The sequence below is a fragment of the Neodiprion virginianus genome, chromosome 7 (genome assembly GCF_021901495.1).
Source record: "Neodiprion virginianus isolate iyNeoVirg1 chromosome 7, iyNeoVirg1.1, whole genome shotgun sequence".
Lineage (NCBI taxonomy): Eukaryota > Metazoa > Arthropoda > Insecta > Hymenoptera > Diprionidae > Neodiprion > Neodiprion virginianus.
Window position 1 is genome coordinate 20,580,130 of NC_060883.1, and position 21,203 is coordinate 20,601,332.

Sequence of the window (21,203 nt, forward strand, 5' to 3'; positions counted from 1 at the left end):
CCCAGAAAATAGATGTAGAACTGCACAGCTTCCAGATTGTACAATTAGATTTTTTTGCTGCATTCATGCAGATTTATCTTTCTCGCAATCTAAAGAACCGTGCGTTCAACGGAAAGCTTCTCTTACCGCAAAACCCCAAAATTATTATTGAGTAAATTTCAATATTCATCACTGAAAGTTTCCCCCCAATTTCTAACGTCAGAAGTAGTATTTGCATAACTTTTATTCGTACAATGGGTTGTACACTGGTATGTTGCGTATCATATGCTGAATTATACATAATATATATAATAGATAATTATATTTCATACATCATGAATAACAATTCATACATGTTAAATCATATGTTAAATCTGAGTTCCTATGTAATTCACTTCCATCAAAGATCTTACTTATTTTATACCTATTTAGGCACTTAAATCCGCCCACTCGAATGTTTTGACACTGCCACGCTTTTTCCGTTGTACTTAATATGCGCAACCGTATGAGGTATAAATTCTTCGACGATTCCTCCTCACCAATTGATCGCTTGGTATAAACGATGCACATTGCGAAGAGCTTTCCGACGCCACGTCACGTTTCCATCCCCACAGTTACCATTACTGTCTCACCATCGTCAGTCTGCTCGCAGCTGGTTAGATTGACATTCACTCTAATTCAGAGTGAGTACAAATTTCAGAATATCACTCTCGGACTTATCTGACATCGGATCTTGGATGTTCTGCACAGCTTTCACATAGCCAATAAAGGCGGTTCTCTCTACAGTAGCCTGCGATTCAAATAATAAACGATTGTCGTCATTTCTCAGAATAAAATAGGAATTACATGGGAATCTTTCATCAGACAGTAAGTAGCTACCTTCGAGGATTAACCTTTCCGGGGTACTGCAGATGCCAGTGGTACCACATCTTCTCGCCTTACCAGCCTCACAGCTCATTCAGCATTCAGGATCCAGTAGTTTGCGCTTTTGTCGACCATCCGTAATCGGCTTCAGCTGCAAGCACAATTGGAATCATGGTTACCATTTATCGTCAATCGAATAGTTTCACCTGAACAAGTTTCCAGTGCCATCCTTACCACTTGAAAATATTAGAATACTTCTAGAAAGGTGGTACAGTCGTTAAAGAGAACAGTAAGCAGTTCCTTGGAATCCTGCCAGTAGGTTCGAATCCCGCGATTTCCGTTCGCCATAAGTGAATGTAGCTGCAATTAATAAAAATTCGACCTTATTATGATTCTATTCCATATCTACGGTTAGAACGATTGTATACAGGGATAATTTCATTGGTCAAAGGTTCGAACGTGTGCTGTCTGACCAATCGAAAGAAGTTTACCAATTTTCTCAATAGAAACTAGGGCGAAATCGACGGCAGAATGTTCCGGGAAAGCTCGAGTATAAACGGCGATAGCGAGCTGGCCAGGATTGCTCCGATTTCCGGTAGAGTTGACAGTTGAATTCATGCAGGAAGTCCGCGGTTCTAATTAACATAATTTAACTTGTCGTAGGCGGACAGCTATGCCCCAGTTCCAGACGCAACAGTGCTACCGTAGCCGTTATCTAAACTAGTAGCGATTATTTGCACCGACTACAATGCGCTGTGTGGCATAGAGCCCCGTGTTACACGTATAACAATGTGTACGAAAGTTCAAAGTTGCCCCAGAGGGACTAGAGGAATAGCGCCTCCATGTCCTATGAGCCGAGGGCCAGGCAATTGCGTTTACTGTCCCGAGTCCCCCAACGTTTTGCGCATTCTACCCTCAGCGCTCGTTCATGACGACGCCGAATTCCTCCGCTGGGCGCCTTTCTGCAATTACCCAACAATTCTGCACCGTAATGCAGCCGTTATTTTTCGTCCGGTGTACGGGAGGCAAACCGCAGTCGAATATCGGGGCCTTATACTGGGCTGAATTTGACAGGTACAAGGGTACATGTACATTTACATATGCCTAAATGCCTTAACCTTCCGACTAACTTGTTTCCGGTTTGAAACAAAATGCGAGTTCAATTATATACGGATTATGTGACGATGACTGGCGATGCAGCTGACGTGAGAAAATGAGATGCATTGTCACATAATTCGTATGTAGAATTAAACTCGCATTTTTTTTGGACCGAAAACAAGTTAGTCGGAAGGTTAAGGCATTTAGGCACTCATTGTCCTGCCCTTTTCGGTAAGTGCAAGGTAATGTTTTAACAATATGCAAAGTTAGTTAACAATAAACATATTTTTTTTTTTAAATATTGAACTAATTTTTAAGCAATCTATTCGCATGTTTACTTTCTTAAGGATGGTCAAAATGATCAAAGTGGAAAAATCGCCGACGATGGAAAAGTGATCGCACATATGACGCTGCTTGTACATGTCCCGTCACGATTTTGCTATTTTCCATTAATTTTGCGGCGATCATATGTCTCGAAGTGTTCGCGTACGTCCGTTTCTCACGAATCGATCGATTCGTGGCGAACTCAAAAAAAAGAAAAAAATCGCGACTTGGTATGGCGGTGAGTATGTAGGGGGGAAAACGGGGTTTCGGCAAATCCGGCTGAGGCTGTAAAATATGTGTTACACCCCACGAAAATGCCAAGGCTCGAGAGACAAAGTGGCTGGCGTTTACCTAACTTATCACGTCCTCATGCAAAGTGCAACGATGTCAGGCTGCCAAGCCACAAAACAGGTTTGTAGCCCAACTCCACGTCCATCGGCCCGATCTTTTTTCTCCTGCCCTCTATTTTACTTCGACGTTTCCCTACCGGCGGGGGGAAACCTCGAGTGGCCGATGAAATCGCTGCGGCCGTTTTACATCGAGTCGATACCATCACCGGGAGTCTATTCTGGATCTGGGAATTATTATTTTTTTTTCGAAACGCTGCAGGTTACGCAGGTAAAATATTCGTTTTATATCCGCAGCTCGATTTGTCCAATTAGAAAATCCGGTGCTCGGGCCTTCCTAATTACAAGCAAGAGCACAAACACCGTTATTCATCAGTTTACGAATCACCGTTCCCTCCTCGAACCGGGGGGCATGATTATTTTTCCAAAGTTGTGAGTCAAAACGCTTCGCTAATTGACGAGTCGTTTGATCTCGGGTTTCGAAAGAAGGGGATCCCCCGCTTGCCGGGGACTCCCCGAGGGTTTTACTACTCCTCGAGATCAGGCCAGCGGGAATTTCCTGCATATATATATATATATATACCTTGAGAGTTTTCATCAAAGCGCGACATTGACAACTCCGCTCCCAAGTTCCTTCGTTAATAAATGAAAACAAGGTCAAAACATAACGATAACAAGAACAACAATTGTCGGAAGGATAAAGCAATGGCAACGCAAACATGCAAATTCCGAAAAATAAACGCCGAATGGTGCAAAGACAACATATTCGAAGAAGAGATTTAAGTTTCTAGCGGACCAAATACACCACGCAAGGAAAAACAGGAACTGGAGGCAAAATCACGGCAAACACGACGAAGCTTTGCGGTTCTCCTCGGAAATCCACCCCCTCCCCCCTTCCCGGTGATCTGCCGCCGCGGGGACCGGAAACAGGAAATAGATTTCCAGGAAAGCTTTATTGCCGCCCCTCCAGCCAAATCAAACATAAATAAAGATAAAATACGTGTAGCGCGCCACCCCTTTTGGCCCCTGTTTCTCACCCCTCGATGCTGCAACCCGGTAACCACTTCCCTGCAGGGTCGGTTCACCGTTATACCCGGGTTATTCCGCGCTCTGCTTTGCCGCTGCCCTGAGGAGTAGTTGTGCCAAGAGTTGCCAAGAGTTTCCCAATCTCGCAAAATTTAGGGCGGTTCCACCTCTTCCGCCAACCACCCCTTCCCACCCTGTGATCTATGCACCGGTCCTGCTTCTTGATCCGGCCAACCCGGAAAGCGCAATCTTACTCCTGAAGAAGATTAAACTGGCTTTCTTTGGATCGATGATTATAATCGTATCTTACTGTTTCACTTGTTAACTGCCCAACAGCTCGATTTCGGGGTTACGTTACCACAAATATTCAACGTATACACTTCTAGATGTCCTCATTTTCGCAACGTATCCTCATGTTTTTAGATATAGGGAACTCGAACTTCTTGGTTAACCACACGAAAAATGGTCAAATTGTTTGTTATTAACAATTTAAAAATCAAAAGTCGAAATATCGAAAAACAGGTCGAACCAATCGATTCTGTGGTGAAGAATAAGAAAGTTTCTTTCTCAGACGATCCTCGTTGATGCCGTATTCTTCAGAAGTCAATTTACAGTTTACAGAGTTCCATTTGTTTTTAGACATTTGGCAATAAAAATAGGCCTTGGACGAGAAAACGTCAGTAGAAACACTTACGTGTCTTTCACAACAGAATCGATTGGTGTCATTTGTTTTCGATGTTTCAAGTTACGTTTTTAAAATTATTAATAACAAGTAAATCAACTATTTTTCGGATCAGTAACCGAGAAATTCAGGTTTTCCGTGCCACAAAACGTAACGACGCGTTGAAAAAATGAGGGGACCTAAAAGTGTACGTGGAAATTTCTCCGCTGCGTCCGGACGAATTACCGGGTAACAAAAGGTGCTACTTTCGTGGCACTGAAAGCTTTAGCGTATATTGAGCTTAAACGTGGAAACAAGTCACCTCGGCGCCAACAGATAGGCAACCAGAGACCAGAGTTACAATCTGCCATCTTACAAACTAAATCGTACCGCCCGATTCTGTAGGCGGCGAGACGGTTTGTTTCGACGCCCGATATATGTATAAAATTAGGTATTGAAAATTTGAGCTCGTTGAAAAAAAATAGACGTTGAGTGAAAAATTTCATAACGTCAATGAATTTCGTGAACGATTTGAGCCCGAAAAAATTTCAAGCTGGATCCGATTCTAACCTCGCATTTATCGAATCAGCGATTTTTCATCAACGTCATGGTGATTCAAGATATCAAAGAACATTTTTGCCTGCGGGATTGGATTCCGGCAAAGGATATCGACGCGAACATTCCGCCTTGAAATGGTTCGGCAGGGAATGAGAAAAAAAAAAAAAAAAAATCAGATTAATTGGTTCCCCGTCGGTAAAGCAGATACATAAAAAGGCTCAAAGTTCCCCCAGTGAGTTTAAGCTATTTGCAATTAATCCTGCGGGGGTGGAACGAGGCGATGTGTTTACGTATGAAACGATAGGGTCGTGCAGAACCTTATGGTAACACAGGGATCGAGGAGGGAGGTTCAGCTGCGTGGAAACAAACCTACGTTTGCGCGCTCTCTGCAGCGCTACACCACGAGGGTTAAGTTAAATGGGACAGAATGGAGACGTCCAACGTATGCGAGCCACGGCTCGTGAGCATCCTATTTATTACCCACCTCATGCTGTACTGTCATACACTCACGCTTTGGATTAAGAAAAAAAAAATAAAAATGTATTTTTTCCTTGCAGTTAACAGAAAATTCCTCGTCAAACGGGTTGCATCGTTAAAATGACATGAAAAAATAAATAGAGTACGATTGACCATTAATCAAAGAAACAGCCACTGTAAGCTAATCTTCATTACTAGTATCCGAAATCATAGTTTTTCGGTTATGGAAAAAAAAAAAAAAAAACGATTATAGTTGGAAAAATGATTCGATATCGTTACGTACGCCATGTGTGAGATTTTGTTGGTAATTATATCGATAATTGGATATCAATGTGTACGAATATATCTGAGGGATAATTGTCTGTCAGAGACTGATTGGGGTTTGAGTAGGTCGATTGGATGAGCAAAATGGGAAAATATTTTACTCCGGAACAATTACCGATGGAATTTTTCAATTTAATTTATCAACCCCGGCGTTTTACAATTGTGAAAAAAGCCTGTAACGAGCGGTTCTAAACTTTTGTCCTCCCCTCTTCCTTTCTCTGCCCGTTTCTTTCCTTTACGGAGGTGAAAAGAAGAGCGAATGGAGTAATTTCGTTCGATTGAACGATTCAAGCATAGAGTCAATTCGCTTGATATCGATTATACCCTGCAAGCTCATCTTCGCTCGGGTTTTCATAATCCTTGAACTGTAGATTGGAGTCGCCGGTCTGACAAAAGCCGATGAAGAGACGTTGTTAGGGAAATCAGTGTATATAGTAGCATAAAATTTCAAAGAACTAAATGATCTGCCTTTATAGAGTCGAAATTAAAGGACATGGACGCGCCGATAATCGGCAGCAAATGCCACGTTTTTTTATTTGTGACTGAACCCGAGTTTCGAATTATCCAATTAAAAATTCTTGGTACGCGATTCGCACAGTTTGTTGAAAATTTCACGGTCTTTCACGTCTGGCTCGAACCATATCCGTGTTTCCGAAACTCCGATGTTTGGATGAAAATTTACGCTGAAAAAGTAAAGCTTGATACCGATAGTACCGAGCAACAAAATTTGTCCCGCGATGTACGAATACTTTTAACCTACAGTTATTTTCCGGTATTTTTCCCGATTTTGCAGCCGGATTCGAGCCTCGATGTCAAACTGCGGCTGAAATTTCACGAGACAAAACTTCCGTCACCTCCGGATTCATATCCAACTGCACTGTTCGTGATAAAATAATTGGCAGATGCACCGAGGGTCGGAAAAGTTGGTCGAGAGAATTTCAATTCGCGGAATTAGAACCGAGCCATAGGCGATAAAATAATTGACAGACATACGCCGGGTGTCAGTGAACTTGGCCGAACAGCCAGTGGATGTGATGCAGCTAATAATAAATATAATGAACTGGAAATATATTTATTAAATTTTTTATGGCGCATTGAAAAAGTGAGTCAAAATAACGAAATATTACATCAGCATGTGACAATTTCGTTATAAGAACTGTGATTTCGAAATTTTCATTTTTCATGAGATAATAGAATAATCAACAAGACACAAGCTGACCGATTTTCATAATGGTATCAGTCTTTTTCAAAGGAATTATAATATTAGAAATGAAACTGGAACGTTTATGCGCTGTGAGAATATTCAGGAAAATGCATCAAGTTGAATAAATTTATGGCTTACGTAAAATTCTAGTGAAATACCGTTCGATAATGTTCTTTCATTAATTCAGTCAAGGCACACGAACTCTCCGATCATATGCGAGAAATGCAAACTCGCGATGCGATGATTGTGTTAACTAAAAAACCGCAATTTAGGACGCTGGTGATTTTTAACCGTTCAAATCGTTATGGGTGGTTTACGTTTGCGGTGCATCCGCACGAATAACCCTGAATTGGTAATATGCCTGCAGAAATAAATGCTTACCTACATATTACGATAAAGCAATCACGTCGGGCCGAGGCGTGAATTGATCGGTGAAAGAACGGGGTTCGATTTCCGCGCGATATTCTCCCCCCATTATTCCGCTTCATTATCCCTCCGAATAACCTTTGGCCTTTGTTCCATCGACCGTAGAATCTGGGACGTGATTAAGGTGAAACTAATTCATGGAAATAGGCAAAACGGGCTGCGCGGGAAGTTAGTCAGCAGGTGATTACGCAAAGAGGCTTCAGCTCGACAAGCGAACGGCTGACCCGCGTCCCCGCATCGATTTTATTTACGGTGCTTACTTTATCACTCGCCTCGGGTAAAAGCGTCTGTGTTTGCGCGCAAAATATACATCGTGTAAATGCGTGGATAACACATATGGACCCGATGCATACACGTATATATACATGCATATATACGCCGTTTTATACGATACATCTATTTTCCTACGTGAGAACCGAACGCAATCTCGGAGTAGAGATCACTGAACCTGCAGTGTTACTCCGCACTCTGTAATACAGGATTCACATCGGCGCCAATATGCTTTTGTCGAGGCGGAAAATCAGAAAAACTAAAAATTTCGAGAACTCTATTTCACTGTGCTGATTGTCTAACGATCAGTGATTATTAGCAATCTTTTATAAAAATTTTCAACCGTAACTCGCAATGTTCTGCAAAGCGAAAGGAACGCGAATTCAGTTTTTCTTACTAAAAAAACAATGACAAAGTGACCGGTCACGAAGTGAATTGATATGTTTCTCTATCTATGTTAAAATCAATTTGTAACAGCGCATTTGTCGTAGTGAATGTGCTTTCAATACTTCACGTGGCGGTCGGACCGCCAACTTCTGTATTTTATTTTTTTCTCAGACTTTTTCCGATAGGGTGGTAATTTCGGGCTGGAGATTTCGCGGAGGGAAATGTTATTCGTTGAGACAGGACAGAACTGAGGGTTCGCGGTGGCGTGAATAAGCCGATACTTACTTGTTCACTTTCGAGTCTGCAGGCCGCCGGTTTAAAATTTCTTCTCGTTCACTTACTATTTTTCCTCTTTTTTTTTTTTTATTCTCCTCCACCCCTGAAGACTTTGCCAACTATTATACACGCGAAGACTGAACTACGCGACTGACAGCGAACAAAAGGACTTTTCTCTCTCTTTCTCGTAAAAAGTTTTCTCCTCCCCTGCCGTACCGAAATTGCAGTTACTGCCGGCACGGTTCAGGAAGCCGGAAGTGAAATGTGGAGAATAAAAAATTGCCACGAGGAGAGAAGAAGAAACGTATAAAGTAAAATTAATGTACAATACGGCCGTGCGCGACAAATTGGTATGCGTATAATAACATGAAAAGTTCTGAGGGGTATAAAAATATTCTTACACGTGTTGAATGGAAATTTTCTTCACTATCCACACCCTCCAATTATCACGTCATTAACGTTCACCCGGGGAATCTGAAGGATCTCGATTTCAAAGGACAACGTACGGATCCCGGATCTCGGGGTGTTTTACCATTTTCTGGAGGAACGCTCGGGTGACTCCTTTTCCTCTGAACTTGCAAGTCTGAAAACCGATACACAGTATGTGGTAACGGAATATGATGTAGGTATAATTCTCATACCCTGGGATCAGAGCGAATTCAGCCTACGGGATCAGGCTCATATTATACATACGTGCGTTTTGTCGCGTAACAATGATCCCTCGGCGGTTGATCAACGATCGAACAAATCTTCGGAAAATTATATATCCGGTTATTTTTCAGAAATGTTCCAAGGGTAATCCAATACAGAGTAAATCCGCCTGCATGTATACAATTTAGCGTACATGCAATCAAAATCCGCCTGCATTTATGCAATTCGAGCTATAGTTAAACAAAATCCGCCTGCGTATATGCAATTCAGGGTCGTTTTTATCCATCGACATTTGTCTCTCATGGTCTACAATTGGTTGGAGAGTACCGAAGTTAACCAATTGTGAGTAACAGAACAAATGTGATTCGGTAAAACGTATTTTCACAGTTGCCTGAACGCAGGCTGACTGTGGTAAACGTACATCCGATTGCATAAAAGCAGGCAAATTTTGGTAATACGTACGATGAATTGCATGAATACGGGCTAATTAACTCTGTGTTGTACTACCCGTGGAAAACTGGTAAGAAATAACCCGACACAATTGGGTGATAAAAGAATGAACAAAATGTTATCACATAACTCACCTCAGACGTGAGGTTGAATATACGCCAGTCAATATTTGAAGCATTCTAAAAATCGGCTCCTGCAACCTGGCGTTTCACATTCCAAAGGCGTTCACCGAGCTCGTAATTCTTTGCTGGTACATCCGGGGCCTAGAGACTTTTCCGAGGTGGTGGTGGGTCGCCTGCCGCTGGTATGGGATACTAATCTGAAATTAGATCCGCAAAATAAGTTTCTCCAGTTGCATAACCGACAACGTTGAATGGGTTTCTTTCCTCGCTGCAGCCACTGAAAGATTATCCAGAGTGCAGCAGTCATCGACGTAGGTGTGAGTGATTGTATTACATATAGAGAAATTTCTGCATATGAGTAAAGTTCATAGCATTAATAATTTTTCGCATCTGATTTGATCGCGGTTTTTGAATACGGAGAGACCAGGCTACTCGTTAAAATTGTGAGTGAATCGAGCTTTCAAGTAGTAGAATCATAGACTGCACGATTAACGAGAAATTAGGCGAAAAAATAACTCGACTGATTTATGGATGCAAAGAATTTCGATGAATTGGAGAATTCGTATAACGTCAGCTGAATCATTTTTAGTATAGATTTTTCAAAAGCTTCATCACCTTAGATTGGACAACTTTTTGGCACAATCTGGATTCGGAGGTGTGACCGATACGCACAGGTATAAACATAACGCTGCTAACTTTTGACATTCAAGTGTGCGAAAAGAAGATTCCGGGACAGGCGCTAATAGCGGTCGACAGTTTAACCAAAATCCTATTACGCTCTATGAATATATTTGTTCTTGGAATGACTACGGCGTGTAAAAATAATTAAATTCCACGCGAGTCGCGGAAGGCAATGCGATGCGACGCCTGGCGTGCGTGATTAAATTAAAATTTTCCCTGCCACCTCCTCATCCTTTACCCCTTCTGCTGGCACGTTTTAATAGGGATTTGCATCTTGTTAACTGTGCTACACTTACCCCCCCCCCCCCCCAGCCCTCACCCTTCCCTCTTTGTACCGGTGCTGAAAAAATATCACCGACTGACAAATTATTTACTTGCGCAGACGATAGAAGATTTGATATATTTGGAAAGAGATCAAGAAATGAAGAGACCAAAGTCAATGATGTCGAATTTAATTGAACCGACTTACGTCAAAGTAGAGGAAAAATTTAAATCGATGATTTTGAACTGTGATTAATTCAGGTTATTCATAATTTTAGACTGTGTCTCTTGTTTTTAATTGTGAAACGTACTATCAGTTCAAACAATACGGGAACGAAAATATCAAAATTGCTTTAATTGCGTTATCAATTTTTGAGATTTTTCCTAACGACATATTTTCCAATGAATCTAAACTGAATCTATTTTAAAATTCGGTCGATATTTTACAACTTCTTGCAGTTCAACCATATTTTTTTAAATAATCTGTAATCTACACAGATTAAAAGGGGTCCAAATATTTTCCGTACGTACCTCCTGCCATCAGATCATTAGAATAGAGCTCTCTTTTACTCTATTCTTCACTTTGGCTATTATTCCGTTCACGGGGCAGCACCAATGCGAAAAAAGAAAAAATCCGCGAGTTCTGCTGCGGCGAGAAAAGCCGCAGAAATAAAGCCAACTGAGCACTAACGGCGCTCGTCGTATTCTGAGCAATTAAATCCTCATTGTCGATGGAAATAAAGGCAAATCGCGTTCAACGCAGGTCCAGAGTCTCTGAATTAGCCACGGGGGTAGCTCGCTGCGCCATGTACGCTAGCAGAATTGCAATTTTCTGCAACAATGACCTTATAACTCGGTCAGGTAGGCTGCAAGTACTACACGAGTCGGTTTGCGGCATTTTGTCCGATACACTGTAGCACACGAGAATGAGCAGTTATGATTATTATCTGAACGAAGATAAGATTGGTTCAGGTATATATTTTTTCCGATGAAAGGAAGGACACTTGCTCGTACAATTATATGAATAAAAGATAAAATTATCCTCATTTTCATCTAGATTTTAATTAAGAAACGTAACGATAATGAGGCTAGAGATTCTTAACGTGAGTGTGAAAAAATAATTGTTGATTCGTCAACACGCTTCTTTACTCTCGGGAAAAATTATTTGTTGTAGCTAAGAAATGTTTTTCCTTCAGGGATCGAAGTATTTCCTGATATTGAGTAAAATTTAGTTGAAGTAACAAAGTATCTCTTACTGCAAGGTAGAAAAAAAAATTTTTTTCGTTCAAAGAATCCTTTTTTTCAATGGCATCTAAGAAAAAAGATTGGGATGAAGAGGAGATCGTATCCAGATGAAGATGAAAGATGAGATTAATTCACGTGTCGTCTCGGGACAATCATCGTTGAGGTGAATTTGAATGCGAAATTATTAGCTTGCAGAAAATTACCCAGGTATCGTACAACAGTAGAACAGCGAAGCCGTTTCTGGGCATAGATTCCTGTGTGCCAATATTTTGCCAACACCTAACCAAGACAGAAATATTTTTCCAGAATGTTTTATCACTAGAATGGAAATTCTCCACACCGCCGAACATTCTGAAAAAAAGGTTTGTGTCTTGGTTAGATGTCGGTAAAATGTCGGTAAGATGTCGGTAAGACGTCGGTAAGACGTGGGTATAGGAACCTGTGTCCAGAAACGGATTTGCTATTCTACCTGCAACACTGGCAATGTGTGATTATCAGCGCTCCAACCACACCTCTGGAATTATTGCAGGTCATTTATGCGCCCCCGTAGCGAATTACAAGCGGCGGAGCCACGCGACGGCTGCAGTCATGATAAAAGAGTGGCTGCGAAGTCGTAGCTAAGCGAAGTGGTGGTTCGGTTTGGTTCAAAGGGGTATAAGAGCCGGCTAAAGACGGTAATAAAGAGGGCAAGACGCGCCCCATTTGATATGCAAATGGGCGAGCAGAGTTGAACTCGACGCGCCTGCAAGGCGACACTTGAATTCAGATATTTCCAATTTCGCGATTTGCGATTATATTCACGCTTCCGCGAGAATTCCTCCTCCTCTTATTCCTATTTTTTTTCTTCGCCATCCGCGCCGTTTTTTCCCCTGTTGAAACAGCAAAAGTGAAGCAAATTCCCCCAAACGAAAATAAGTTTATCGAATTAGCACCGCTGCATGCGGGGAAAAAATCGCGAGGCAGCTGCCGAGATGTGAGCGGAAATGCAAAAAGGAAAAATCATATCAACGGGCGAGGCGGGCTGGGAAAGCATTCAGTCGAACTTTTCAAGGCTGATCTTCGACTCGGGATAAGTATAAATATAAATCCCACAGGGGTGAAATTCCCATTTTCGCAACAGGCAGAAAAAAAAAAAACAGCATAAAGCGCTCGCTCATCATTCACGAATCGCCAATTGTACTTTTCGATAAATCAAGGCTGATGTAAATGCATAACTTGTGAATAATGAAAATCACGAAAGCTGTGAGTCGATTCAATTCAATGCAGATAATCAAAGTAACGTACAAATTTATTATTTATTCGAAAGCCCGTATATTTCTTGATTGAAATTTGTAGTTTTCAATTGCTATTTCTATACAAGCAACTGAGATTATTTCATCAAAAACTGACTCGGTCACCTTTGATCTCTGTATTTATTAAATCTTGCAGAATTCATTGTTGGTTTGTTCAATGTGGGATTAAAAAAAAAAGAAAGAAAATCTGTTTTTTGTGAGTAAAAAATATTTTGATTCCGGTATTCGACAAGATCAAAGAACACACATGCGCCTAAGTATTCAGTAATTCACCAAAAAAATGTCCCTGTATTTTTGTTCTAAAAAAAAGCTCCAGGTCTCTTTCGCGTATAAAGATTTTATAGAGTTATCGGGTACATAGCCGATACACGAATTGGCTGCATAAACACGATTCGAAAGGCGTTTAAAGAAACATGCAGCAAACAAGGGAAGAAAAAACGAAGGATTTCCTTTCGCGGGGTGTAATAAAATTGCGGAATCACCTCCCGCGGGATAAAAATACGTTTGAGGCAGCGTGCGAAGACCGGGCGTCAACATTTACAGCATCTTAAACCGCGCGTTTTATTCGGAATGGGGGTGGCATTTCAGGTGAATTTGGGCCCGCAGGGGGTGAAGTGTGAGAGTCCAGAGGGGCGGATTCAGGAGGGGTGAAAGGGAGCGAAGAATGAAGAATGAAGATCAACCGAGTATATACGAGGAATAAAAATCGCGGGGTGAAGAGTTAAGGGAGGGGGACGCGACCTGAGGAAAAGTGGGTAATGTTTTATGCATGGAATCTTTTCGATCGTTTCGTGTCTTGGCAGGTCCCGTCAATATGTTTGAGGTGTTCCACCGGTAAAACGAGGAGACTTCCGACAGCCAATAGAAGCCGTTTCAAAGGCTCTTATATACGCGGACGGGAAGCCGCTCCGGATTTCGTTTGGTTCGTCGATCCCGATGAGAGAGAGAGGGAGAATCGTTTCACCAGACCGAATATGCCGCCCATATTTTTCCCCCGACTCTTTTTCTCCGCGACACAAACTCTCAGGGAATCATCTTAGGCGCTTCTGATCCTCGAACCCCTATTTCGCCGGTCCGAATCTTGTCCGAAATCGACGTTCCTGCACTATCCGCAATATTCTCGACCATCCCCCACCCTCGCCAAATTGACGATGATGAACAGCTCACGAAAAACTGCTGTCCAAAAATTGTCCCCTTTTCGCCAATAGCTAGGGATAGTAATAAAATAAAGGTGAGCAAAATTTTCATACAAATTATCCTCAGGCACTGCAGGGGTTGGGGTGAGAATGTGGAAATATTGGAAAATAGCAGGCTCACGATTTCGGATTTCAAAAAACCCGTATCTCATAGAATTTCAAAATGTTGTAGATCGAAATATAGGATACAAAAATATTGAAATTCTGTGCAATAGATTTTCGCATCATTGAAAATTCTACATTGTGACCCTCCTGTTATCCGATCTTCATACATTTTTACCCCCAACCTTTGAATTCAACATTAAGAAATGTTGGCCATTTAATATTCGATCATACGGGGAATAAATTTTATCGATTCGAAGTAAGCAACAGTCTTTTTATATACTATCATTTTTCTCTATACATACATATCATGCAGAGAATAAATTTCATTTCAAGTATAATTTAATTAAGACTAACCGTCGCGATCGATTTTGAACAGTGTCAAAAGTAGTTCAATCCTCTTGAGAAACTGAAACTGAGATTGCTGTTTTCAGTTATTTTATTTCGAAATAGTTTAAATTCGAAGCACGTAGATTTTTTTTTTTTTTTTTTTTTCATTCTCACTGTGCACGCGTCGGAGAAATCTTATAATACGAGTTTCCGTGGTGAGGTGAGATTTGATTTTCTACTTCCTCACGGTGATATGACGTTGATATTGAACGGATTCTGACTGGGTTGATTAGATTACGTTTCTCAGATAGTGAGGGAGTTTCATTTTATTTTATTTCCTTCGAATCGACTCAGCTTATATCTTCATTTTTCAGTGTAGGTATTGAATACATTCCATTGAATTTCTTCGAGTTTTCTTTTCATTCTTTTTCACAAGATTGTAAAAGCGCATTTTCAGCTTCCTTCCATGAAGTTCTCGATCGCATGAAAAGGATGCCTTTAATTCCGCAGGACGGTAAAACTATAATAAATAAAAAAAAAAAAAGAAAAAAAAGAATTCATTAATAATAATAATAATAATAATAATAATAATAATAATAATAATAACACAGCGATGGTAAACCGATAAAATGCTCCCATAAACTGACGGTGGAAAAAATATCGGAGAATGATTAAGGCCACAGAGGGCCGGTGCATTCATAGGGTATAAAACTCTTCTTAATCCCTTACGCGCATAAAAGCCGAGGCTGGATAACCCGAGCCAAAGTTTAATGCGTTATTACGGCATCGAATCGGCTGCATAATTGTTGTAATAATCAATGGACGTCGCAGAATATGAGGAGGGATTATAAAGAGGGGGAAAATGAAAAACGCTAGGGAGGTTAAAACGGTGTGACGTGAGTGAAAATCGAAGAAAAAAAAAAAACCATATTGGCGAGTGAATCGTCCTTTCCTCGTTCTATTTTCATCCCTTTAAGTTTTCGTCTTTTCCCGCGGTGTATTCGTCTTCCTCTTTATTTTTTCATCTCATACATCTCTTTTCCCCTATCCGGCGGTATACCAATATATTTCTCTGGTCCCCGTCGCTTTTTATTTCCTCCTAATAACCGAACGACATTAATCCGAGCGCCCGCGCTGATTGGTTCGATTCAATCAGCCCCGCTATCGCTTACATGGGCCATTCATTGAAAAGGGGAAGAAGGAGGAGAAAAAAAAACGATCGTTTGTCTCCCCCCCCCCCCCCCCCCAAATAAGACCGGCACTTTGACGTCGGTATATAGGGTGGCTCCTAAATCACGTCGAAAAATTATGATGCAAAGAACGAACCTTGATCATCCAATATCATGTCCTTCGATTCTTCCTTGATCCGATTTTCTTCATCCCCAAAGAATTGAGACCGCGATTTTCCGTTTTTAGCCAGGTTCACGGATTGAGGTATGACAGTGTAAAGCGGACACCCGGTAGACGACTCTCATAGAGAAAGAGAGAGGGAGAGAGATGGAGTAGAACTTGGAAGAGGAAGAGGAAGAGGAGAGAGGGTTGGGTTAGGAAGGGCAGTGGTTACGGTTCTGAGGTTCTAAGCTGTGAACGAGATTAAACGATCGAGGAACTAGCGCCACTTGTCAACGGGTCTCCTCCTTGTCGGTAAACAAAGCTTTGCGAAATTTCCCGAGATTCGCCAGCAGGAAGTCAAAGGTCGCCGCGTCCTTTCCGCAATTAGGGTAAAAACGGAAGCGCGCCTGGAACCTGGGAGAGACGGTGAGGTGAGGGTGAAATCCTCGCTTGCGAATCAAGTACCAACACAGTTGAAGACAACGGAGATCCCTCTCCGGTTTTTGCACACCCCCGGCAAAATACCCCTCACCTAACAATATAATACAAACTTATCGCGTTCTCTGTGTTCTACGAATCTCTTCCCTCTTCTTGTTCTCAGCCGATGCAACTCGCAGCCTTACTTCCGGTCCCTGATTAACGCGTTTAATTAAGAGAGAGAGAGAGAGTTCTACGGGTAGAAAATCGATTTTAGGTTTTTTGCATTTTTTCTTACACTTACATCCCTCGTCTCGATTCCCAAAATTTTTTGGGATCGGAAACCTTCGATTTGCACGAGTCTGCATCCCGCCAATTTAATGTAATAAACAGTTTAAACTTCACATACATTTTTCTTCATTCTTGATTTATCAAACTTGCGCGCAAAGTTTCTTCTACAGTTTCTGAAATTTTTACACGTTGTTTTCTTTTTTTTTTTTGTTTAACTATTTTTCACACCGTGGCACAGGATTTTTCCCAAATTCTCATCTCGAAGACAGATACTCTAAATTGTATTTTGAAAACAGCTAATTTTTTGTTACGATTCTTATAAAATGACGTATTTTCTTTCAACACTAAGCTATTAAAAAAATCCTGTGACAATTTGCGGGAATTTGCAAGTAGATTATGCTCAAATTATCCATATGCTATGCTGCAAATATTAAACGAGAAACCTTGCGTGTAATGATTTTTCACATTTTGCACACTATTAATATTGCACTCAGTGCATCACTCTGATACATTTCAATGAGGATCTAATGAGGCAAATTTACTCTGAAGGATGTAAGAAATGCATGTCTACGGTCTTTAAATTTTTTTAAACTTTTTCTGCCCGAGAAAAAATTAACTGAAATGTTAATGATTTTATTTTTATGTAGCAACGTGTGTCACAAAATTCTTTGAAAATGTTATTAACAACTATATTTGTGCACGTAAGTGAAGCTCGATCGATTATCCTACCCACAATTGGAGATTTCGATGTTTCAGGTTTATTATGTTATTTTCAACCGGACTTTGAACAAAAAATTGTAAATATTACTCGTGTCTAATTTTTGTCACTTTACGGGTGTTTGTCTCTAAAAGAGGTCTAGAAAATAAGGGAAATTATATTTTCAGAACTTCTTTATTGTCAAAATTTATTCGAACCTCAAGCAAAGTTGACAAAAATCATATTTCACTTCATTACATTTACCTGCAAGTAAATCTCTGCTTAGCAAATTAATTAGCGAAATAAAATTTAAGCAAAAAAAAAAATCTAAATAAAAATAGAACCAAACGAAAATTAATCCAATCATCAGCCTGCTGAGTTTTTCTTTTAAATGCCAAGGTGATCAATGAAAGTTGATTTTCCACCGACAGCGAGCGTCGCGTGTTAACTGATTACGGTTTCCGATTTCGCTAGTGATTAAAACGGAACGTCAAGAGACAAATCTGAGTAGCTGTATATCTATACAAAATGTGAAATGCAGAAAGCGATAGTGAAAATGAAGCGAGACAGAAAGAGGGAAGGAACGAGAAGAAAACCGTTTCGTTGAAATCTGAAGCATAATCCGCAATCTCTAAGCCTCTTATTTCATCTTGCCTTACAAACGCTTCGCTCGCTCGCTTCCCCAATTTCCGCGAATCTTAGCGGTTGTTTATCAAGGAGTCTCGTTAGGCGCACCGATATAATAACTAATTATCCCCACCTCCCCCTCGCCCTGTCCGCTCTTTCATAATTTGGCATGGAACGAAGAGGTTCGTTAACGAGACAACCGCCGGGCGTGCGAGAAAAGCGAGAGAGGTTTATTACGGGGTTAGGATGCTTTTCAAGGATTCAACATGAATAAGGAACGGAATAAAAAATAACGCGCAAACAAACATGGCGGAAAAAGACAATGGAAAAGGAAATTCAGGCCTAGCTGGTTCCTTTTCGCAGCGTTGAAAATTACCCAAAGGGGAAATAATTACGGTCTATTTCACCGGCCCAACTATCGGGTGCGCAAATTGCGAAGAGGATAAAGAGAAGGGAGGAAGCTTTTGGAAAGCTTCTCAACTCTTTGTAGGGTGGCTTATTTTCCACCGGATTTCAGAATCCGTTTAATTATTTCTATTGTTCGATCTGCGGAGAGCGATTGAAGCAATTTTCCTCTCTTCTTCTTTTTTCTTTTTTTTTTTTTTTTTTTGTTGTAACATTTGGACAAAGTTTGAGCCTGAATCATCAAGTGACGATAATTGACGAACAAAAATGTATATACAGCTAGGTTTTATTTGAACGATTCACTGCATTTCTCATATATCTGAGTTGGATGATAAACGTTGGTGGTTCTGTGAATCGGAGAGAAAAAAATTTATAGAAAAAGAGCGGAGGTGAGTCAAAAAGTGGAGAATAAAACGAGAGCGCGATCGGCTCAGAGAAGAGGATTATAAAAAAAAAAAAAAAAAAGAAGCAGTGATAAAAATGAAAGAGGAGCAAATAAATATAAATAATTCAACCAGCGCGTTGCGAAGTGAAGCGATAAATTTCGTGGAGAGTATCGGATAGCTTAGTTTTTTTTTTTTTATATATCTATTTTCATTCTCTTTCTTCGTATACCCTTTTTCCTCTCTTTATCGAACGGTGGAATTTTTAACACGCGAGATAATAAAAGATACGGATAAACACGCGATGACTGATGATCATTTTTCGAAACGATCGTAACAATTTTGACCTTTGATGTATCATATCGCAATTTATCACAAATTTATTTACACATATGTTACACAATCCTGAAACATTGCTCGATGAGAGTCGACGTATATTTTGAAAGTAAAATTACATCACCGGCCGTTGAAAAAATACTCTTTGACGCGTTTTAAAATCTTGTTCTGAAACTCGCAACGGATGCTTTTTAAGAATAACAATTATCAAACTCAAGTAGCTCTGCAGTAGCTAATGCATTGTAAACATGAAACACAGTAAAAGTGTGTGCATTAAAGGCGTTAAAACTCACAGCGAACTGCCACTTTTGCATCGATTATTCGCTTAAGTACCTTACGGTGGTTGTGGATGGTTAGAGAGAAAGGGAGAAAGGGAGAAAGGGAGAAAGAGAGAAAGAGAGAACAAGCCTTCGAAGTAGACCGAGTAGAGAGGAGAAACCGAGGTATAAGAGACGGAGTTTTACTGTATTATAAATATATAGCCGTCTTGTAATGCACTCAACAACTTGTACCAAAGTGAAACAGGATAGAGATAAAAAAAAAAAAAAAAAAACCAGGAACAACACAATGATAAAAGAAATTGAGTGATAAACAAGCGTGTACTTATCGCGGGGTGAGGGACAAGACGATGGGAAAAAAATTACGGAAAGCGAATTAATAACCAACAAAGAAAATAAGAACAACAAAACGGGGATGAAAGAAAAACAACGAAATTGATTTGGGATAAGAAAAAAATGGAGAGTAGAATAACAGGAATTTTATATCCCTTGTATCAGACATCTGAGCGCTTTTTAATACTGCGGAAAAGTTGACTCGACGGTGTTACGGAATGTACCATATACGTTTACGATGGTATAATAAATTCTTGTGTCATATTGTGATAGGTAAGTTTGCAATTACTTCTAAACAATGCGTAACTACCGATTATTGCAGTAGTCTCGAAAAATTATTAGCAGACAATTTTTGTAATCTATTTTGATATTCCCGTTTCCCTTATTTATTTTTATACTACTGTATTGACAAATCGGTACGAACGGAAAGAAAATTAAGCTGACTAATGTCAAACCGAAACATTTGAAATAATAACAAACAATATTATTAATACTTTTCTCTACGATCTATGGGTTGAAAAACATGGTTTCGACACTTTTTCGAGATGACTATATTGAAATTGTATTATAATACGAATGATTGATGTACGGTACTAACATATTAATAAAAAAAATTGAGAATCTCAACTCGTCGAATTCTTCAAAAAAAAAAAAAAAACGTACCGATCCACAATTTCTGCAACGTTGAAAATAGCGCACTGCGGAAGTTGACCAAACTTGACGGAAACGCGACAAGAAAAAGAACGAGGAAAAAAAAAATCAAAACGAAAAAAAAGAACCATTGGCTGAACAAGATCCGGGACAGAACAATCCCGACGAAAGACTGAGAGAAACGAGGAGTGCGAGGGGGAAAAAAAAAATGTGGTGCAAAAACGGAAAGCTGCAGAAGGATTAAAAAGAGGTAGATAGGGAGGGAGGGTAATAGAGCCAAGAGACCCTTGGGATCGGGGGATGTAAAAAAAATCAGGCAAGCACAGGCAAAAAACTTAGACACATCCTCGGCGTTCGCTGAACGGATGTCAGATAGGAGTTGGCAATTAAGACTCACCCCCGGGAGGCGGCGGCGGCGTCAGGGACGTCTTTTACTCCCGAAATAAGGAGACGGGGGAACGGGGTCGATGCCAAGAGGAGCAAAGGGTGGAATTCGAGACGTTCTCGGTTCCCGGCTCGCAGCCCTTCCCACGGTTTCGCGGGGCGTCGAGACATGTGCAAGATTCCACGCGGCTCAACCGTGGAAACCGCTGCTGCTGGCGCTACCGCGAAGCGACCGTCGCTATCGGAGCGCTACCAGCGCTGCTTTGCTGCTGATAATGTTGCTGTAGCGGCGGCGGCGGCGGTAACCACCCCCCACCTCCGACCCCCACCCCTCGCCACCCCGTCGAGGATCCGGCGCCGGAGTTTCTACTTCCTAAATAACTACCAAACAACGCGGTGTAAACGCGGTGTGTACGTAGTTAGGTAGGTACATGTGTCGTGCATGTGTGGGAATCGAGCTTTTCGCGACCTCTGATCAGAGACCCGCCTTTCGAGTTAAAAATTCCAAGAAATTTTCA

At 40.8% G+C, this 21,203-nt stretch overlaps 1 long non-coding RNA gene across 1 annotated transcript; it reads right to left on the reverse strand.

The window, feature by feature from the left end:
• Nucleotides 1–357: 357 nt before the first annotated feature.
• Nucleotides 358–8,743, reverse strand: LOC124308656 (uncharacterized). Its single transcript, XR_006909056.1, has 4 exons — nt 8,623–8,743; nt 1,078–1,203; nt 859–994; nt 358–769 (listed from the first exon to the last, which is right to left on the reverse strand). It is a non-coding gene; the product is annotated as an uncharacterized LOC124308656 (long non-coding RNA).
• Between the last annotated feature and the right edge of the window lie 12,460 nt (nt 8,744–21,203).